The 23,801-nt window shown below is 40.1% G+C and overlaps 1 protein-coding gene across 1 annotated transcript in view; it reads right to left on the bottom strand.

Annotated features, from left to right (window-relative positions):
* Nucleotides 1-23,695, bottom strand: part of zbtb20 (zinc finger and BTB domain containing 20) — an 87,054-nt gene extending 63,359 nt beyond the window's left edge. The window contains exons 1-2 of the mRNA XM_065004885.1: nucleotides 23,398-23,695; nucleotides 19,898-20,004 (exon numbers count right to left, since the gene is read on the bottom strand). The gene's annotated coding sequence lies outside the window, so the exon portion shown is untranslated. The remainder of the gene's footprint in view (nucleotides 1-19,897; nucleotides 20,005-23,397) is intronic.
* Nucleotides 23,696-23,801: the final 106 nt, after the last annotated feature.

Genomic DNA, 23,801 nt, shown 5'->3' with positions numbered 1-23,801 from the left:
TAGCTCTACATTGATCTGGTACTCCTGTATATAGATCCACATTGATCTGGTACTCCCTGTATATAGATCCATATTGATCTGGTACTCCCTGTATATAGCTCACATTGATCTGGTACTCCCTGTATATAGATCCATATTGATCTGGTACTCCCTGTATATAGATCCATATTGATCTGGTACTCCCTGTATATAGATCCATATTGATCTGGTACTCCCTGTATATAGCTACACATTGATCTGGTACTCCTGTATATAGATCCATATTGATCTGGTACTCCCTGTATATAGATCCATATTGATCTGGTACTCCCTGTATATAGATCCATATTGATCTGGTACTCCCTGTATATAGATCCACATTGATCTGGTACTCCCTGTATATAGATCCACATTGATCTGGTACTCCCTGTATATAGATCCATATTGATCTGGTACTCCCTGTATATAGATCCATATTGATCTGGTACTCCCTGTATATAGCTCCACATTGATCTGGTACTCCTGTATATAGATCCATATTGATCTGGTACTCCTGTATATAGCTACACATTGATCTGGTACTCCTGTATATAGCTCCACATTGATCTGGTACTCCCCCTGTATATAGCTCTACATTGATCTGGTACTCCTGTATATAGAGCCCATATTGATCTGGTACTCCCTGTATATAGCTACACATTGATCTGGTACTCCCTGTATATAGATGCATATTGATCTGGTACTCCCTGTATATAGATCCATATTGATCTGGTACTCCCTGTATATAGATCCATATTGATCTGGTACTCCCTGTATATAGATCCACATTGATCTGGTACTCCCTGTATATAGATCCATATTGATCTGGTACTCCCTGTATATAGATCCATATTGATCTGGTACTCCCTGTATATAGCTACACATTGATCTGGTACTCCCTGTATATAGATCCACATTGATCTGGTACTCCCTGTATATAGATCCATATTGATCTGGTACTCCCTGTATATAGATCCATATTGATCTGGTACTCCATGTATATAGCTCCACATTGATCTGGTACTCACTGTATATAGCTCCACATTGATCTGGTACTCCCTGTATATAACTCCACATTGATCTGGTACTCCCTGTATATAACTCCACATTGATCTGGTACTCCCTGTATATAGCTCCATATTGATCTGGTACTGGTACTCCCTGTATATAGCTCCACATTGATCTGGTACTCCCTGTATATAGCTCCACATTGATCTGGTACTCCCTGTATATAGCTCCACATTGATCTGGTACTCCCTGTATATAGCTCCACATTGATCTGGTACTCCCTGTATATAGCTCCATATTGATCTGGTACTCCCTGTATATAGCTCCATATTGATCTGGAACTGGTACTCCATGTATATAGCTCCACATTGATCTGGTACTGGTACTCCCTGTATATAGCTCCATATTGATCTGGTACTGGTACTCCTTGTATATAGCTCCACATTGATCTGGTACTCCTTTATATAGCTCCACATTGATCTGGTACTTCCTATATATAGCTCCATATTGATCTGGTACTGGTACTCCCTGTATATTGCTCCATATTGATCTGGTACTGGTACTCCCTGTATATAACTCCACATTGATCTGGTACTCCCTGTATATAGATCCATATTGATCTGGTACTCCCTGTATATAGCTACACATTGATCTGGTACTCCCTGTATATAGCTCCACATTGATCTGGTACTCCCTGTATATAGCTCTACATTGATCTGGTACTCCCTGTATATAGATCCATATTGATCTGGTACTCCCTGTATATAGCTACACATTGATCTGGTACTCCCTGTATATAGATGCATATTGATCTGGTACTCCCTGTATATAGATCCATATTGATCTGGTACTCCCTGTATATAGCTCTACATTGATCTGGTACTCCCTGTATATAGATCCATATTGATCTGGTACTCCCTGTATATAGATCCATATTGATCTGGTACTCCCTGTATATAGCTACACATTGATCTGGTACTCCCTGTATATAGATCCATATTGATCTGGTACTCCATGTATATAGATCCATATTGATCTGGTACTCCCTGTATATAGATCCATATTGATCTGGTACTCCCTGTATATAGATCCACATTGATCTGGTACTCCCTGTATATAGATCCACATTGATCTGGTACTCCCTGTATATAGATCCATATTGATCTGGTACTCCCTGTATATAGATCCATATTGATCTGGTACTCCATGTATATAGCTCCACATTGATCTGATACTGGTACTCCCTGTATATAGCTCCATATTGATCTGGTACTGGTACTCCCTGTATATAGCTCCACATTGATCTGGTACTCCCTGTATATATCTCCACATTGATCTGGTACTCCCTGTATATAACTCCACATTGATCTGGTACTCCCTGTATATAGCTCCATATTGATCTGGTACTCCATGTATATAGCTCCACATTGATCTGATACTGGTACTCCCTGTATATAGCTCCATATTGATCTGGTACTGGTACTCCCTGTATATAGCTCCACATTGATCTGGTACTCCCTGTATATAGATCCACATTGATCTGGTACTCCCTGTATATAGATCCATATTGATCTGGTACTCCCTGTATATAGATCCATATTGATCTGGTACTCCCTGTATATAGATCCATATTGATCTGGTACTCCCTGTATATAGATCCACATTGATCTGGTACTCCCTGTATATAGCTCCATATTGATCTGGTACTCCCTGTATATAGATCCATATTGATCTGGTACTCCCTGTATATAGCTACACATTGATCTGGTACTCCCTGTATATAGCTCCACATTGATCTGGTACTCCCTGTATATAGCTCCACATTGATCTGGTACTCCCTGTATATAGCTCCACATTGATCTGGTACTCCCTGTATATAGCTCCATATTGATCTGGTACTCCCTGTATATAGCTCCACATTGATCTGGAACTGGTACTCCATGTATATAGCTCCACATTGATCTGGTACTGGTACTCCCTGTATATAGCTCCATATTGATATGGTACTCCCTGTATATAGCTACACATTGATCTGGTACTGGTACTCCCTGTATATAGCTCCATATTGATCTGGTACTGGTACTCCTTGTATATAGCTCCACATTGATCTGGTACTCCCTTTATATAGCTCCACATTGATCTGGTACTTCCTATATATAGCTCCATATTGATCTGGTACTGGTACTCCCTGTATATTGCTCCATATTGATCTGGTACTGGTACTCCCTGTATATAGCTCCACATTGATCTGGTACTCCCTGTATATAGATCCATATTGATCTGGTACTCCCTGTATATAGCTACACATTGATCTGGTACTCCCTATATATAGCTCCACATTGATCTGGTACTCCCTGTATATAGCTCTACATTGATCTGGTACTCCCTGTATATAGATCCATATTGATCTGGTACTCCCTGTATATAGCTACACATTGATCTGGTACTCCCTGTATATAGATGCATATTGATCTGGTACTCCCTGTATATAGATCCATATTGATCTGGTACTCCCTGTATATAGCTCTACATTGATCTGGTACTCCCTGTATATAGATCCATATTGATCTGGTACTCCCTGTATATAGATCCATATTGATCTGATACTGGTACTCCCTGTATATAGCTCCATATTGATCTGGTACTGGTACTCCCTGTATATAGCTCCACATTGATCTGGTTCTCCCTGTATATAGCTCCACATTGATCTGGTACTCCCTGTATATAGCTCCACATTGATCTGGTACTCCCTGTATATAGCTCCACATTGATCTGGTACTCCCTGTATATAGCTCCATATTGATCTGGTACTCCCTGTATATAGCTCCACATTGATCTGGTACTGGTACTCCATGTATATAGCTCCACATTGATCTGGTACTGGTACTCCCTGTATATAGCTCCATATTGATATGGTACTCCCTGTATATAGCTACACATTGATCTGGTACTGGTACTCCTGTATATAGCTCCATATTGATCTGGTACTGGTACTCCTTGTATATAGCTCCACATTGATCTGGTACTCCTTTATATAGCTCCACATTGATCTGGTACTTCCTATATATAGCTCCATATTGATCTGGTACTGGTACTCCCTGTATATAGCTCCACATTGATCTGGTACTCCTGTATATAGATCCATATTGATCTGGTACTCCTGTATATAGCTCCACATTGATCTGGTACTCCCCTGTATATAGCTCCACATTGATCTGGTACTCCCTGTATATAGCTCTACATTGATCTGGTACTCCTGTATATAGATCCATATTGATCTGGTACTCCCCCCTGTATATAGCTACACATTGATCTGGTACTCCCTGTATATAGATCCACATTGATCTGGTACTCCCTGTATATAGATCCACATTGATCTGGTACTCCCTGTATATAGATCCATATTGATCTGGTACTCCCTGTATATAGATCCATATTGATCTGGTACTCCCTGTATATAGATCCACATTGATCTGGTACTCCCTGTATATAGCTCCATATTGATCTGGTACTCCCTGTATATAGATCCATATTGATCTGGTACTCCCTGTATATAGCTACACATTGATCTGGTACTCCCCCTATATAGCTCCACATTGATCTGGTACTCCCTGTATATAGCTCCACATTGATCTGGTACTCCCCTGTATATAGCTCCACATTGATCTGGTACTCCCTGTATATAGCTCCATATTGATCTGGTACTCCCTGTATATAGCTCCACATTGATCTGGAACTGGTACTCCATGTATATAGCTACACATTGATCTGGTACTCCCTGTATATAGATCCATATTGATCTGGTACTCCATGTATATAGCTCCACATTGATCTGGTACTGGTACTCCTGTATATTGCTCCACATTGATCTGGTACTGGTACTCCCTGTATATAGCTCCACATTGATCTGGTACTCCCTGTATATAGATCCATATTGATCTGGTACTCCCTGTATATAGCTACACATTGATCTGGTACTCCCTGTATATAGCTCCACATTGATCTGGTACTCCCTGTATATAGCTCCACATTGATCTGGTACTCCCCTGTATATAGATCCATATTGATCTGGCACTCCCTGTATATAGCTCCACATTGATCTGGTACTCCCTGTATATAGATGCATATTGATCTGGTACTCCCTGTATATAGATCCATATTGATCTGGTACTCCCTGTATATAGCTCCACATTGATCTGGTACTCCCCTGTATATAGATCCACATTGATCTGGTACTCCCTGTATATAGATCCATATTGATCTGGTACTCCCTGTATATAGCTACACATTGATCTGGTACTCCCTGTATATAGATCCATATTGATCTGGTACTCCATGTATATAGATCCATATTGATCTGGTACTCCCTGTATATAGATCCATTGATCTGGTACTCCTGTATATAGCTCACATTGATCTGGTACTCCCTGTATATAGATCCATATTGATCTGGTACTCCATGTATATAGATCCATATTGATCTGGTACTCCCTGTATATAGATCCATATTGATCTGGTACTCCCTGTATATAGATCCACATTGATCTGGTACTCCTGTATATAGATCCACATTGATCTGGTACTCCCTGTATATAGATCCACATTGATCTGGTACTCCCTGTATATAGATCCATATTGATCTGGTACTCCCTGTATATAGCTCCACATTGATCTGGTACTCCCTGTATATAGATCCACATTGATCTGGTACTCCCTGTATATAGCTCCACATTGATCTGGTACTCCCTGTATATAGCTCCACATTGATCTGGTACTCCCTGTATATAGCTCCACATTGATCTGGTACTCCCTGTATATAGAGCCATATTGATCTGGTACTCCCCTGTATATAGCTCCACATTGATCTGGTACTCCTGTATATAGATGCATATTGATCTGGTACTCCCTGTATATAGATCCATATTGATCTGGTACTCCTGTATATAGATCCATATTGATCTGGTACTCCTGTATATAGATCCACATTGATCTGGTACTCCCTGTATATAGATCCATATTGATCTGGTACTCCCTGTATATAGATCCATATTGATCTGGTACTCCCTGTATATAGCTCACATTGATCTGGTACTCCCTGTATATAGATCCACATTGATCTGGTACTCCCCTGTATATAGATCCACTTGATCTGGTACTCCCCTGTATATAGATCCATATTGATCTGGTACTCCATGTATATAGCTCCACATTGATCTGTACTATATATAGCTCCACATTGATCTGGTACTCCCTGTATATAACTCCACATTGATCTGGTACTCCCTGTATATAACTCCCACATTGATCTGGTACTCCTGTATATAGCTCCATATTGATCTGGTACTGGTACCCTGTATATAGCTCCACATTGATCTGGTACTCCCTGTATATAGCTCCACATTGATCTGGTACTCCCCTGTATATAGCTCCACATTGATCTGGTACTCCCTGTATATAGCTCCACATTGATCTGGTACTCCCTGTATATAGCTCCACATTGATCTGGTACTCCCTGTATATAGCTCCATATTGATCTGGAACTGGTACTCCATGTATATAGCTCCACATTGATCTGGTACTGGTACTCCCTGTATATAGCTCCATATTGATCTGGTACTGGTACTCCTGTATATAGCTCCACATTGATCTGGTACTCCCCCTTTATATAGCTCCACATTGATCTGGTACTTCCTGTATATAGCTCCATATTGATCTGGTACTGGTACCCCTGTATATTGCTCCATATTGATCTGGTACTGGTACTCCCTGTATATAGCTCCACATTGATCTGGTACTCCCTGTATATAGATCCATATTGATCTGGTACTCCCTGTATATAGCTACACATTGATCTGGTACTCCCTGTATATAGCTCCACATTGATCTGGTACTCCCTGTATATAGCTCTACATTGATCTGGTACTCCCTGTATATAGATCCATATTGATCTGGTACTCCCTGTATATAGCTACACATTGATCTGGTACTCCCTGTATATAGATCCACATTGATCTGGTACTCCCTGTATATAGATCCATATTGATCTGGTACTCCCCTGTATATAGCTCCATTGATCTGGTACTCTGTATATAGATCCATATTGATCTGGTACTCCCTGTATATAGATCCACATTGATCTGGTACTCCCCTGTATATAGCTCACATTGATCTGGTACTCCTGTATATAGCTCCATATTGATCTGGTACTCCCCTGTATATAGATCCATATTGATCTGGTACTCCTGTATATAGATCCATATTGATCTGGTACTCCCTGTATATAGCTCCACATTGATCTGGTACTCCCTGTATATAGATCCACATTGATCTGGTACATATGATCTGTGATCTGGTACTCCCTGTATATAGATCCATATTGATCTGGTACTCCTGTATATAGCTCCACATTGATCTGATACTGGTACTCCCTGTATATAGCTCCATATTGATCTGGTACTGGTACTCCCTGTATATAGCTCCACATTGATCTGGTACTCCCTGTATATATCTCCACATTGATCTGGTACTCCCCTGTATATAATCCACATTGATCTGGTACTTCCTGTATATAGCTCCATATTGATCTGGTACTCCCTGTATGTATATAGCTCCACATTGATCTGATACTGGTACCCCTGTATATAGCTCCACATTGATCTGGTACTGGTACTCCCTGTATATAGCTCCACATTGATCTGTGTACTCCCTGTATATAGATCCACATTGATCTGGTACTCCCTGTATATAGATCCATATTGATCTGGTACTCCCTGTATATAGATCCACATTGATCTGGTACTCCTGTATATAGATCCATTGATTGATCTGGTACTCCTGTATATAGATCCACATTGATCTGGTACTCCCTGTATATAGCTCCATATTGATCTGGTACTCCCTGTATATAGATCCATATTGATCTGGTACTCCCTGTATATAGCTCCACATTGATCTGGTACTCCCCCTGTATATAGCTCCACATTGATCTGTACTCCCTGTATATAGCTCCACATTGATCTGGTACTCCCTGTATATAGCTCCACATTGATCTGGTACTCCCTGTATATAGCTCCACATTGATCTGGTACTCCCTGTATATAGCTCCACATTGATCTGGTAACTGGTACTCCATGTATATAGCTCCACATTGATCTGGTACTGGTACTCCCTGTATATAGCTCCATATTGATCTGGTACTCCCTGTATATAGCTCACATTGATCTGGTACTGGTACTCCCTGTATATAGCTCCATATTGATCTGGTACTGGTACTCCTTGTATATAGCTCCACATTGATCTGGTACTCCCTTTATATAGCTCCACATTGATCTGGTACTTCCTATATATAGCCATATTGATCTGGTACTGGTACTCCCTGTATATAGCTCCATATTGATCTGGTACTGGTACCCTGTATATAGCTCCACATTGATCTGGTACTCCCTGTATATAGATCCATTTGATCTGTACTCCCCTGTATATAGCTACACATTGATCTGGTACTCCCTGTATATAGCTCCACATTGATCTGGTACTCCCTGTATATAGCTCCACATTGATCTGGTACTCCTGTATATAGATCCATATTGATCTGGTACTCCCTGTATATAGCTCACATTGATCTGGTACTCCCTGTATATAGATGCATATTGATCTGGTACTCCCCCTGTATATAGATCCATATTGATCTGGTACTCCCTGTATATAGCTCTACATTGATCTGGTACTCCCTGTATATAGATCCATATTGATCTGGTACTCCCTGTATATAGATCCATATTGATCTGGTACTCCCTGTATATAGCTACACATTGATCTGGTACTCCCTGTATATAGATCCATATTGATCTGGTACTCCATGTATATAGATCCATATTGATCTGGTACTCCTGTATATAGATCCATATTGATCTGGTACTCCCTGTATATAGCTACACATTGATCTGGTACTCCCTGTATATAGATCCATATTGATCTGGTACTCCATGTATATAGATCCATATTGATCTGGTACTCCCTGTATATAGATCCATATTGATCTGGTACTCCCTGTATATAGATCCACATTGATCTGGTACTCCCTGTATATAGATCCACATTGATCTGGTACTCCCTGTATATAGATCCATATTGATCTGGTACTCCCTGTATATAGATCCATATTGATCTGGTACTCCTGTATATAGCTCCACATTGATCTGGTACTCCTGTATATAGATCCATATTGATCTGGTACTCCCTGTATATAGCTCCACATTGATCTGGTACTCCCTGTATATAGCTCCACATTGATCTGGTACTCCCTGTATATAGCTCTACATTGATCTGGTACTCCCTGTATATAGAGCCATATTGATCTGGTACTCCCTGTATATAGCTACACATTGATCTGGTACTCCCTGTATATAGATGCATATTGATCTGGTACTCCCTGTATATAGATCCATATTGATCTGGTACTCCCTGTATATAGATCCATATTGATCTGGTACTCCCTGTATATAGATCCACATTGATCTGGTACTCCCTGTATATAGATCCATATTGATCTGGTACTCCCTGTATATAGATCCATATTGATCTGGTACTCCCTGTATATAGCTCCATTGATCTGGTACTCCCTGTATATAGATCCACATTGATCTGGTACTCCCTGTATATAGATCCATATTGATCTGGTACTCCCTGTATATAGATCCATATTGATCTGGTACTGGTGTATATAGCTCCACATTGATCTGGTACTCCTGTATATAGCTCCACATTGATCTGGTACTCCCTGTATATAACTCCACATTGATCTGGTACTCCCTGTATATAACTCCACATTGATCTGGTACTCCCTGTATATAGCTCCATATTGATCTGGTACTGGTACTCCCTGTATATAGCTCCACATTGATCTGGTACTCCCTGTATATAGCTCCACATTGATCTGGTACTCCCTGTATATAGCTCCACATTGATCTGGTACTCCCTGTATATAGCTCCACATTGATCTGGTACTCCCTGTATATAGCTCCATATTGATCTGGTACTCCCTGTATATAGCTCCATATTGATCTGGAACTGGTACTCCATGTATATAGCTCCACATTGATCTGGTACTGGTACTCCCTGTATATAGCTCCATATTGATCTGGTACTGGTACTCCTTGTATATAGCTCCACATTGATCTGGTACTCCCTTTATATAGCTCCACATTGATCTGGTACTTCCTATATATAGCTCCATATTGATCTGGTACTGGTACTCCCTGTATATTGCTCCATATTGATCTGGTACTGGTACTCCCTGTATATAACTCCACATTGATCTGGTACTCCCTGTATATAGATCCATATTGATCTGGTACTCCCTGTATATAGCTACACATTGATCTGGTACTCCCTGTATATAGCTCCACATTGATCTGGTACTCCCTGTATATAGCTCTACATTGATCTGGTACTCCCTGTATATAGATCCATATTGATCTGGTACTCCCTGTATATAGCTACACATTGATCTGGTACTCCCTGTATATAGATGCATATTGATCTGGTACTCCCTGTATATAGATCCATATTGATCTGGTACTCCCTGTATATAGCTCTACATTGATCTGGTACTCCCTGTATATAGATCCATATTGATCTGGTACTCCCTGTATATAGATCCATATTGATCTGGTACTCCCTGTATATAGCTACACATTGATCTGGTACTCCCTGTATATAGATCCATATTGATCTGGTACTCCATGTATATAGATCCATATTGATCTGGTACTCCCTGTATATAGATCCATATTGATCTGGTACTCCCTGTATATAGATCCACATTGATCTGGTACTCCCTGTATATAGATCCACATTGATCTGGTACTCCCTGTATATAGATCCATATTGATCTGGTACTCCCTGTATATAGATCCATATTGATCTGGTACTCCATGTATATAGCTCCACATTGATCTGATACTGGTACTCCCTGTATATAGCTCCATATTGATCTGGTACTGGTACTCCCTGTATATAGCTCCACATTGATCTGGTACTCCCTGTATATAGCTCCACATTGATCTGGTACTCCCTGTATATAACTCCACATTGATCTGGTACTCCCTGTATATAGCTCCACATTGATCTGGTACTCCCTGTATATAGCTCCACATTGATCTGGTACTGGTACCCTGTATATAGCTCCACATTGATCTGGTACTGGTACTCCCTGTATATAGCTCCACATTGATCTGGTACTCCCTGTATATAGCTCCATATTGATCTGGTACTCCCTGTATATAGCTCCACATTGATCTGGTACTTCCTGTATATAGCTCTACATTGATCTGGTACTCCCCTGTATATAGCTCCACATTGATCTGGTACTCCCTGTATATAGCTCCACATTGATCTGGTACTCCCTGTATATAGCTCCACATTGATCTGGTACTCCCCTGTATATAGCTCCACATTGATCTGGTACTCCCTGTATATAGCTACTGGTACCCTGTATATAGCTCCACATTGATCTGGTACTCCCTGTATATAGCTATTGATCTGGCACCCTGTATATAGCTCCACATTGATCTGGTACTCCCTGTATATAGCTCCACATTGATCTGGTACTCCCTGTATATAGCTCCACATTGATCTGGTACTCCCTGTATGTAGCTCCACATTGATCTGGTACCGTACTCCCTGTATATAGCTCCACATTGATCTGGTACTCCCTGTATATAGCTCCACATTGATCTGGTACTGTACTCCCTGTATATAGCTCCATATTGATCTGGTACTCCCTGTATATAGCTCCACATTGATCTGGTACTCCCTGTATATAGCTCCACATTGATCTGGTACTCCCTGTATATAGCTCCACATTGATCTGGTACTCCCTGTATATAGCTCCACATTGATCTGGTACTCCCTGTATATAGCTCCACATTGATCTGGTACTCCTGTATATAGCTCCATATTGATCTGGTACTCCCTGTATATAGCTCCACATTGATCTGGTACTGGTACCCCCTGTATATAGCTCCACATTGATCTGGTACTGGTACTCCCTGTATATAGCTCCATATTGATCTGGTACTGGTACTCCCTGTATATAGCTCCATTGATCTGATACTGGTACTCCTGTATATAGCTCCATATTGATCTGGTACTGGTACCCTGTATATAGCTCCACATTGATCTGGTACTCCCTTGTATATAGCTCCACATTGATCTGGTACTTCCTGTATATAGCTCCATATTGATCTGGTACTGGTACTCCCTGTATATAGCTCCATATTGATCTGGTACTGGTACCCCTGTATATAGCTCCACATTGATCTGGTACTCCCTGTATATAGATCCACATTGATCTGGTACTCCCTGTATATAGCTCCACATTGATCTGGTACTCCCTGTATATAGCTCCACATTGATCTGGTACTCCCTGTATATAGATCCACATTGATCTGGTACTCCCTGTATATAGATCCATATTGATCTGGTACTCCCTGTATATAGATCCACATTGATCTGGTACTCCCTGTATATAGATCCATATTGATCTGGTACTCCCCCTGTATATAGCTCCACATTGATCTGGTACTCCCTGTATATAGCTCCACATTGATCTGGTACTCCCTGTATATAGCTCCACATTGATCTGGTACTCCCTGTATATAGCTCCACATTGATCTGGTACTCCTGTATATAGATCCACATTGATCTGATACTGGTACTCCCTGTATAGCTCCATATTGATCTGGTACTGGTACTCCCTGTATATAGCTCCACATTGATCTGGTACTCCTGTATATAGCTCCACATTGATCTGGTACTCCTGTATATAGCTCCACATTGATCTGGTACTGGTACCCCTGTATATAGCTCCACATTGATCTGTACTCCCTGTATATAGCTCCACATTGATCTGGTACTCCCTGTATATAGCTCCATATTGATCTGGTACTCCCTGTATATAGCTCCACATTGATCTGGTACTGGTACCCTGTATATAGCTCCACATTGATCTGGTACTGGTACCCTGTATATAGCTCCATATTGATATGGTACTCCTGTATATAGCTACACATTGATCTGGTACTGGTACTCCCTGTATATAGCTCCATATTGATCTGTACTGGTACTCCTGTATATAGCTCCACATTGATCTGGTACTCCCTTTATATAGCTCCACATTGATCTGGTACTTCCTATATATAGCTCCATATTGATCTGGTACTGGTACCCCTGTATATAGCTCCACATTGATCTGGTACTCCCCTGTATATAGCTCCACATTGATCTGGTACTCCCTGTATATAGATCCACATTGATCTGGTACTCCCTGTATATAGCTCCACATTGATCTGGTACTCCCCTGTATATAGCTCCACATTGATCTGGTACTCCTGTATATAGCTCCACATTGATCTGGTACTCCTGTATATAGATCCATATTGATCTGGTACTCCCTGTATATAGCTACACATTGATCTGGTACTCCCTGTATATAGATCCACATTGATCTGGTACTCCCTGTATATAGATCCATATTGATCTGGTACTCCTGTATATAGATCCATATTGATCTGGTACTCCCTGTATATAGATCCATATTGATCTGGTACTCCCTGTATATAGATCCACATTGATCTGGTACTCCTGTATATAGCTCCACATTGATCTGGTACTCCCTGTATATAGATCCATATTGATCTGGTACTCCCTGTATATAGCTCCACATTGATCTGGTACTCCCTGTATATAGCTCCACATTGATCTGTACTCCCTGTATATAGCTCCACATTGATCTGGTACTCCCCCTGTATATAGCTCCATATTGATCTGGTACTCCCTGTATATAGCTCCACATTGATCTGGAACTGGTACCCCTGTATATAGCTCCACATTGATCTGGTACTCCCTGTATATAGCTCCATATTGATCTGGTACTCCCTGTATATAGATCCATATTGATCTGGTACTCCCTGTATATAGATCCATATTGAGGTACTCCATATAGCTCACATTGATCTGGTACTCCCTGTATATAGCTCCACATTGATCTGGTACTCCCTGTATATAGCTCCACATTGATCTGGTACTCCCCCTGTATATAGCTCCATATTGATCTGGTACTGATACTCCCTGTATATAGATCCACATTGATCTGGTACTGGTACTCCCTGTATATAGATCCATATTGATCTGGTACTCCCTGTATATAGATCCATATTGATCTGGTACTCCCTGTATATAGATCCACATTGATCTGGTACTCCTGTATATAGATCCACATTGATCTGGTACTCCTGTATATAGATCCACATTGATCTGGTACTCCCCCTGTATATAGATCCATATTGATCTGGTACTCCCTGTATATAGCTACACATTGATCTGGTACTCCCTGTATATAGATCCACATTGATCTGGTACTCCCTGTATATAGATCCATATTGATCTGGTACTCCCTGTATATAGATCCATATTGATCTGGTACTCCATGTATATAGCTCCACATTGATCTGATACTGGTACTCCCTGTATATAGCTCCATATTGATCTGGTACTGGTACTCCCTGTATATAGCTCCACATTGATCTGGTACTCCCTGTATATAGCTCCACATTGATCTGGTACTCCCTGTATATAACTCCACATTGATCTGGTACTCCCTGTATATAACTCCACATTGATCTGGTACTCCCTGTATATAGCTCCACATTGATCTGGTACTCCCTGTATATAGCTCCACATTGATCTGGTACTCCCTGTATATAGCTCCACATTGATCTGGTACTCCCTGTATATAGCTCCATATTGATCTGGTACTCCCTGTATATAGCTCCATATTGATCTGGAACTGGTACTCCATGTATATAGCTCCACATTGATCTGGTACTGGTACTCCCTGTATATAGCTCCATATTGATCTGGTACTGGTACTCCTTGTATATAGCTCCACATTGATCTGGTACTCCCTTTATATAGCTCCACATTGATCTGGTACTTCCTGTATATAGCTCCATATTGATCTGGTACTGGTACTCCCTGTATATAACTCCATATTGATCTGGTACTGGTACCCTGTATATAACTCCACATTGATCTGGTACTCCCTGTATATAGATCCACATTGATCTGGTACTCCCTGTATATAGCTCCACATTGATCTGGTACTCCCTGTATATAGCTCCACATTGATCTGGTACTCCCTGTATATAGCTCCACATTGATCTGGTACTCCCTGTATATAGATCCATCTCCCTGTATATAGCTCCACATTGATCTGGTACTCCTGTATATATTGATCTGGTACTCCACATTATAGATCCATATTGATCTGGTACTCCCTGTATATAGCTCTACATTGATCTGGTACTCCTGTATATAGATCCATATTGATCTGGTACTCCCTGTATATAGATCCATATTGATCTGGTACTCCCTGTATATAGCTACACATTGATCTGGTACTCCCTGTATATAGATCCATATTGATCTGGTACTCCATGTATATAGATCCATATTGATCTGGTACTCCCTGTATATAGATCCATATTGATCTGGTACTCCCTGTATATAGATCCACATTGATCTGGTACTCCCTGTATATAGATCCACATTGATCTGGTACTCCCTGTATATAGATCCATATTGATCTGGTACTCCCTGTATATAGATCCATATTGATCTGGTACTCCATGTATATAGCTCCACATTGATCTGATACTGGTACTCCCTGTATATAGCTCCATATTGATCTGGTACTGGTACTCCCTGTATATAGCTCCACATTGATCTGGTACTCCCTGTATATAGCTCCACATTGATCTGGTACTCCCTGTATATAACTCCACATTGATCTGGTACTCCCTGTATATAACTCCACATTGATCTGGTACTCCCTGTATATAGCTCCACATTGATCTGGTACTCCCTGTATATAGCTCCACATTGATCTGGTACTCCCTGTATATAGCTCCACATTGATCTGGTACTCCCTGTATATAGCTCCATATTGATCTGGTACTCCCTGTATATAGCTCCACATTGATCTGGTACTGGTACTCCATGTATATAGCTCCACATTGATCTGGTACTGGTACTCCCTGTATATAGCTCCATATTGATATGGTACTCCCTGTATATAGCTACACATTGATCTGGTACTGGTACTCCCTGTATATAGCTCCATATTGATCTGGTACTGGTACTCCTTGTATATAGCTCCACATTGATCTGGTACTCCCTTTATATAGCTCCACATTGATCTGGTACTTCCTATATATAGCTTCATATTGATCTGGTACTGGTACTCCCTGTATATTGCTCCATATTGATCTGGTACTGGTACTCCCTGTATATAGCTCCACATTGATCTGGTACTCCCTGTATATAGATCCATATTGATCTGGTACTCCCTGTATATAGCTACACATTGATCTGGTACTCCCTGTATATAGCTCCACATTGATCTGGTACTCCCTGTATATAGCTCTACATTGATCTGGTACTCCCTGTATATAGATCCATATTGATCTGGTACTCCCTGTATATAGCTACACATTGATCTGGTACTCCCTGTATATAGATGCATATTGATCTGGTACTCCCTGTATATAGATCCATATTGATCTGGTACTCCCTGTATATAGCTCTACATTGATCTGGTACTCCCTGTATATAGATCCATATTGATCTGGTACTCCCTGTATATAGATCCATATTGATCTGGTACTCCCTGTATATAGCTACACATTGATCTGGTACTCCCTGTATATAGATCCATATTGATCTGGTACTCCCTGTATATAGATCCATATTGATCTGGTACTCCCTGTATATAGATCCACATTGATCTGGTACTCCCTGTATATAGATCCATATTGATCTGGTACTCCCTGTATATAGATCCATATTGATCTGGTACTCCCTGTATATAGCTACACATTGATCTGGTACTCCTGTATATAGATCCACATTGATCTGGTACTCCTGTATATAGATCCATATTGATCTGGTACTCCCTGTATATAGATCCACATTGATCTGGTACTCCCTGTATATAGATCCATATTGATCTGGTACTCCCTGTATATAGCTACACATTGATCTGGTACTCCCTGTATATAGATCCACATTGATCTGGTACTCCCTGTATATAGATCCATATTGATCTGGTACTCCCTGTATATAGATCCATATTGATCTGGTACTCCCTGTATATAGATCCACATTGATCTGGTACTCCCTGTATATAGATCCATATTGATCTGGTACTCCCTGTATATAGATCCACATTGATCTGGTACTCCCTGTATATAGATCCATATTGATCTGGTACTCCATGTATATAGATCCATATTGATCTGGTACTCCCTGTATATAGATCCACATTGATCTGGTACTCCCTGTATATAGATCCATATTGATCTGGTACTCCTGTATATAGATCCACATTGATCTGGTACTCCCTGTATATAGATCCACATTGATCTGGTACTCCTGTATATAGATCCATATTGATCTGGTACTCCCTGTATATAGATCCACATTGATCTGGTACTCCCTGTATATAGATCCATATTGATCTGGTACTCCCTGTATATAGATCCACATTGATCTGGTACTCCCTGTATATAGCTACACATTGATCTGGTACTCCCTGTATATAGATCCACATTGATCTGGTACTCCCTGTATATAGATCCATATTGATCTGGTACTCCCTGTATATAGATCCACATTGATCTGGTACTCCCTGTATATAGATCCATATTGATCTGGTACTCCCTGTATATAGCTACACATTGATCTGGTACTCCCTGTATATAGATCCACATTGATCTGGTACTCCCTGTATATAGATCCATATTGATCTGGTACTCCCTGTATATAGATCCATATTGATCTGGTACTCCCTGTATATAGATCCACATTGATCTGGTACTCCCTGTATATAGATCCATATTGATCTGGTACTCCCTGTATATAGATCCACATTGATCTGGTACTCCCTGTATATAGATCCATATTGATCTGGTACTCCATGTATATAGATCCATATTGATCTGGTACTCCCTGTATATAGATCCACATTGATCTGGTACTCCCTGTATATAGATCCATATTGATCTGGTACTCCCTGTATATAGATCCACATTGATCTGGTACTCCCTGTATATAGATCCACATTGATCTGGTACTCCCTGTATATAGATCCATATTGATCTGGTACTCCCTGTATATAGATCCACATTGATCTGGTACTCCCTGTATATAGATCCATATTGATCTGGTACTCCCTGTATATAGATCCACATTGATCTGGTACTCCCTGTATATAGATCCATATTGATCTGGTACTCCCTGTATATAGATCCACATTGATCTGGTACTCCCTGTATATAGATCCATATTGATCTGGTACTCCCTGTATATAGATCCATATTGATCTGGTACTCCCTGTATACAGATCCATATTGATCTGGTACTCCCTGTATATAGATCCACATTGATCTAGATCCACATTGATCTGGTACTGGTACTCCCTGTATATAGATCCATATTGATCTGGTACTCCCTGTATATAGATCCATATTGATCTGGTACTCCCTGTATATAGATCCATATTGATCTGGTACTCCCTGTATATAGATCCATATTGATCTGGTATTCCCTGTATATAGCTACACATTGATCTGGTACTCCCTGTATATAGATCCATATTGATCTGGTACTCCCTGTATATAGATCCATATTGATATGGTACTCCCTGTATATAGATCCATATTGATCTGGTACTCCCTGTATATAGATCCATATTGATCTGGTACTCCCTGTATATAGATCCATATTGATCTGGTACTCCCTGTATATAGATCCATATTGATCTGGTACTCCCTGAATAACGCTCCATTCCCGTGTATTTTATTTTATTCTTCTTGTGTTACTATTTTCTTTTTAAAACTCTGCATTGTTGGGAAGGGCTCGTAATCAAGCATTTCACTGTAAAGTCCTCACCAGTTGTATTCGGTCGCATGTGACAAATACAATTATATTTTTGAAGTATCTTTAAGAGGACATAATATGGTAATGTAAACTTGTTACTGAATTTTACACATCTTCAAATTGTCAGGATATATTTCAGGACTAAAATGAGCTATTTCCAGCATGACATCTCACAGCGTGCTCCTGAAAGGCCTATAATGGGTTTTCAAAAAAATGACCAATATTGTCATCCGTGCCCCAGATTACACACGATTATACGTTTCTTAGTTGATTATAGCCTAATGCTGAAATATCATTACATAATATGTCGGGGAGCCTCAGTTTCACATTTACTGATTTACTCAGCCAATGAGAACAACACGGCTGTTGTTTAGCTAATTGAGGGTTTTCTATGTCTTCAGTTTAAAGGCTTGCTGTGCTGAAGAGAAGGGGAGGCCCCAGCGTTCTGCGGAGGGGAGGCACTATAAGAGTGGGTCCTCCATTTACAAATATCTCAATATGTCAATATTTGAGTGACCAGTTGCCAGAGAGCTGACAGCTGGGCTTGCTAACCCTGCAGAACACTCTCTGCAAGGAGGCAGCTTTGATTGAACATCAGTTCTAAGTTGGAACTATGAAAACTGAGAGGCTGAATCCTTTCTATGTGCTTGAGCAAAAGTGGAGAGGAAGTCATACTAAACTGCAAATACATTTTTCCTCTGGCTTTGTAATCCATTAACAAATACATTTCTAAACAAGATTTGGAACCCATTGCTTGATTATGGAATTAACCACACAAACAAGCACGTGGTACCCTTGAGAGCTGAAGGGTATACCATTACATGTTCATCATACTTTTGTTCTGTTAGCACAAATAGGCTACATGGCTTACCTTTCAATTTAAACTGGACGCCTCCGAAACCTCCCCACCTGGCAATGACATCCCAGATCACATTTGATGTCCTGGCAGTGCCTTCGTGAGCCAATCCAGAACTATCGCTATGGACAAAATACTGAATAAATTATTATATGAATCAAAGCTCGACATCTTGAATTTAACAGTTTTTTTTTGTGATTGCTCATATGAAGAGTTATTGTAAGACATTGGTTTGCAAACAAACTCCTTCAACTCTGCTAGCCTCTCTAAAGCCAGAATAAAAAGGTTTTTCCTTCACAAACTGAAAATATGTTGTGATAGTTGTAGGTACTATGTAATGATGTGCATGTAGTTAAACTGTTATTGTTATTACAATTACAATCGGACAACTGGGCCTGTTTACTATCTGTTGTGGTTCAATTAATGAACTCTGTATGAAAATCAGATTGAACAGAAACAGAACAGCACAGATGGATGTTGGATGCCAAACTCCCTCTAAAGAATAGGCCTAAATGTGCCAGCAAACAGGTTAAATTGCAATACTTCACAATACTGGCACTTATTACAACAATTACAATTTCATCCATCATAGCATACTCTGCACACATCCTCAAATCACTACAATAGTGGATGTTTTCAGTCCAAACTTGCCATATCAAACCAAAATAGTTAACATAAAATAGCCTCTCTCCATCTCATCATTAAAGGGAAAATGGATCACGATACAGAAAAATTAGAGGGTACAATTATTCTTTATAATGTACATTTGAGTTATGAGTTTTATCTTGAGATGTGTATCTTGAGGCTCCTTGTCAACAGGCATTTCAAACAACGGATACCTCAATGTATGTTTGCTATACTACAGTTCAGCACACATGACACTATTCTTCATGATGTATATAGAAAACAGCCTATGATTCACGGACCATTTAGTGAAAACCTATTAGCCATATGTAGGGCTATACCAATTTCAGGATTCTGTGAAGGGATTGTTATCCAAAGTTTGCAGTATAGGCCCAACAATGAGACATTTTGGCATCAGTCCAAAGAAAGGCTGTGAATTAATTTTGAATATGTTTTCACTTCATAAAGACCTGTGTGAGATTTAGGTTACACCTGTCAACTATATCACCTCATAAAAATCACAGAGTTATAGGTGCTTAGTAATTCACACCTCTCTGAAAGCACAGACTGCATACCAGCAATTTATGGCACCCTCAATAATATTAATAATAATAATAATAATTGAACATCCATAGTGATACGCTACTTCTGAGCCCAATTGTTTTTATATATCCACAAAATATCTGATCGCAATTTAACGTTCATTGGGTGTGGTCTATGACGTCACAAGTACAACCAAATTACATGTATTTGGGAGGAGATGCGACACGCAACACACATATGTCAGTAGCAGCCAGTGTACATGCGCGGTCAAAACGTGTGGCCGGTCATTCGTCACAACTCACAGTGCCAAGCAAAGTTTCTGTTGTGGAGTTACCGGTATATCAAGCTACATAAAGTAGGCCTATTATATATAGTCTATAGGACAGAAAATACTCAATAGTAGTCTATAACCATTAGTAGGGAGTTGTAAGGGGGTGAATGGGATACAAGCCGAACCGAAACAAGTTCTACTTAAAAATGTAATTATCCGAAAAGGACATTGTGGACAATCTCTAACTGATTCAATAAAGTTTGACATAATGGACGACGTGATATAGCCCTACAGTAGCCTATTATTCACTCAAAAACCCCTTCAACGTGCAACATTTGTACCATTATGCTAAATCTGATATTTCAGCGAAAAAAATGTAGATGTTAGATATGATCATATAGTGTAGTCCGAGTTTGGTCTAATATTGAGCAAGTCAACACATAGGCCTACCGAGGGGGCTCATACTGAGTCAATCGTGCCTCCAAGGTCATCTCTTTGAGTGTTTTAAATGTGCTGTCAACTCCCTAACCGGTGCTGTGTGAGTCCTATCTTTTGCAATCACCTCAAAAGATTCGAAGATTGATGTTTCTCTGCCGTTTCATTCTAATAGGCTATACTCCTAACCTTGATGCCCAAGTCCGGTGCTGAAATCCACATGCGGCGCAGAGGCAACAGTCTCAACAACTTTGAGAGATGGACAGGATGTTTTGCCCAAGTGATCAACTGTCTAATCAAACGTAACTAAAATTGTTAAAACTAATAAAACTGTTTGTGTTTTCGGGGGTAGGCCCACATCTCAGTGGATAAGACAACCTCTTGATGAACAAATGCACTATCTCAAGCACCCGTGTGCTGTAATTTATTATACAAATCGGACGGTCTCTCATAGGCCACATTTATGGGTGAAATGGTGAGAAGTAGATTATAAACTACTCATATATTATTTCTAGATTAAAATCTTTTTAAAATGGTCCCTCTTCTAATTTCCTATACGGTCATGTGCGTTAATATAGCCTAGCTGGAATTGCGCAACACAGATCGTGACAATAAAAGAGGGCATTCATTTTGTAAAACATGGCACCAAAATCCAGAGCAGATGGACAATCTTTCTTTTATCGGTGAACTAAATCAGCACTGTCTTTTATACTTTTAGCGGAGGATATTGGCTCAAAATGTAGGCTACCTTTCTGAGTCAGGCAGATGTTAATGTATAATTTAATTTGACAAATGTCAGACACCATGCATCCCAATTTTAACTTCTGGTACAACATGTGCCAAAACATTGGTTTGAGGGTTTTATTGCAATTTTACTTCTATTTCGTGCCAACAAGTGTTGACTTGATAAAGGTTGGGCAAATTTGGGCATAGTCCGGGAAAATAGCTAACAGACTGAGTTACATTGTGGTTGTAAATTGCATGCCCGCTCCTTCTCATTCACAAATTAAAGACCATTATAAATGTGTTTATTCCGCTTTTCTTACTACACCGCCTGCACTGGACTCCAGATGTTTCGATCAAATTATCCTTATTTTGTCTCACTTGTCTCATCCATTTTTAACCATGGTGTCTCATTCATAATGACGTTTTCAAACAGACAGAAGTAGAACTGAGTCAACACAATTAATATCTCTGTCAAAAATCGGAAGGAGTAAAACTAAGGAAATAAGCATTGATGTTGAGAATAATGACAGATGACAACCTGGGACGTCATGACAGTGTGCAGCGCGTCTTTTTTGTCGGGTGCAATGTAAACGGACCAGGCTATTGTAAAACTAGACTGTCTGCAATCAATAAACCCCACAATAGCATATGTTATTCTGCATTTAAATTCTACTTCAATGAGCCTCTAGAATGAAATAAAGTTTTTTGATTCTGATGTATATTTTGGTGGGAAATCAAGAAATGGAGGCAATGGAACTCAGCGGAAAATGTTCCGTAGGCTGTGTTCTAAGCTTCACTTACAATTAACTTTTGTATATCTCATATATTGGGAATAACTGTCGTTTCTCTTCTTATAAATAGCCTAACATAGATACTATTAACACCCGCCCCTTCCCTCACTTTTCCTATTTCTTACCTGCTGTCCTAAGCTTGTTCTCCAGTGGCGACAGCGTTTTGCAGCTTCCCCGGTTTTTCCCCGGCAAGGCTTCGAGTTTTTTAATATTTTCCCTTACTTTGTTTCATTTCTCACTTCCATCTTCTTTCATCTCATCAATAAACACACGCTGCAGCCTACCTTCATAGAGGACCTAAACGAGTTTAAAATGTACCCACCCATTTTTTAACTATACGTTGAATATTTTGGACAGGCACGCCTTTTCATTTACGATTGGAACAGAGAGCCATCTCTTGAGCGGTGTAGGTTGGAAGATATATCGGTCAGCGTGGTTTTGCCCCAATCATTGAGTCGTATACCCTCTCTACGGAGCGCGGTGGGACGGTGAAACTGGCTCCATTGGGGCTCTGAAATAGTAAATGTTC

The sequence above is a fragment of the Oncorhynchus nerka genome, linkage group LG19 (genome assembly GCF_034236695.1).
Source record: "Oncorhynchus nerka isolate Pitt River linkage group LG19, Oner_Uvic_2.0, whole genome shotgun sequence".
Classification (NCBI taxonomy): Eukaryota; Metazoa; Chordata; class Actinopteri; order Salmoniformes; family Salmonidae; genus Oncorhynchus; species Oncorhynchus nerka.
This window is presented reverse-complemented; position numbering and strand designations above follow the sequence as displayed.